This window comes from Cebus imitator, unplaced genomic scaffold (genome assembly GCF_001604975.1).
Source record: "Cebus imitator isolate Cc_AM_T3 unplaced genomic scaffold, Cebus_imitator-1.0 Scaffold66, whole genome shotgun sequence".
NCBI classification, from domain to species: Eukaryota; Metazoa; Chordata; class Mammalia; order Primates; family Cebidae; genus Cebus; species Cebus imitator.
Window position 1 is genome coordinate 5,877,465 of NW_016107381.1, and position 1,118 is coordinate 5,878,582.

Consider the following 1,118-nt stretch of genomic DNA (forward strand, 5'->3'; position numbering starts at 1 on the left):
GAAGGAAGGAAGGAAGGAAGGAAGGAAGGAAGGAAGGAAGGAAGGAAGGAAGGAAGGAAGGAAGGAAGGAAGGAAGGAAGGAAGGAAGGAAGGAAAGAGAAATAGTGGGAACTCTGGAGCAACATCCAGAGCTCTCTGGCTGCTTCTTCATTGCTATGCTCCCCTGAGATCCACATGTAAATGTTTTTTCCATGTCGATAAAAAAAATTAAACAAAATCAAAGCCAAACTTTTTGTTCATATTTTGGAGACCAGATCTCAGGCTGGAGTGCAGTGGCAGTGGTGCCATCTCGGCTCACTGCAACCTCAACTTCCCAGGTTTAAGCGATCCTCCCACCTCAGCCTCTTGAGGAGCTAGGACCACAGGCACACACGACCACATCTGGCTAATTTTTGCATTTTTTGTAGAGATAGAGTTTGGCCATGTTGCCCAAGGTGGTCTCAATCTCCTGAGCTCAAGTGATCCACTCACCTTGGCCTCCCAAACTGCTGCTCTTTAACATATTTAAAGAGGATTATTCTGAGACCACGAGTGCCATATGAGTGACCATGGCATGGGGAACAGTCTCAGGAGGTCCTGAGAAAGTGTGCCCAAGACAGTCAGGTTACACATTGGTTTTGTACATTTTAGGGAGACAGGAATTGTAGGTAAAATCATAGGTCAGTATGTGGAAGGTATACATTGGTTCAGCCTGAAGAAGCAAGATGTCTTGGAGGGAGCAGAGTTACAGGTCATAGGTGGATTTGAAGACTTTCTGATTGGCAATTGGTTAAAAGAGTTCAACTGGGTCCAAAAACCTGAAGTCAGTAGAAAGAAATGTTTGAGTTAAGATGAGGGAAGCCATAGAGATCAAGGCTCTTACTAAGAAGACGAAGCCTCATAGGCATCAGCCTTCAGAGAGAATAGGCAGTAAATTTATCAGGGCCTTAAAAGGTGTTAGACTCAGTTTATCTCTCTCTTAAAAAAAAAAAAAAATTGGCCAATCGTGGTGGCTTACGCCTGTAATCCCAGCATATTGCGAGGCCAAGGCAGGTAGATCACGAGGTCAGGAGTTTGAGTCCAACATGACCAACATGGTGAAATCCAATCTCTACTAAAAATACAAAAATTAGCTGGGC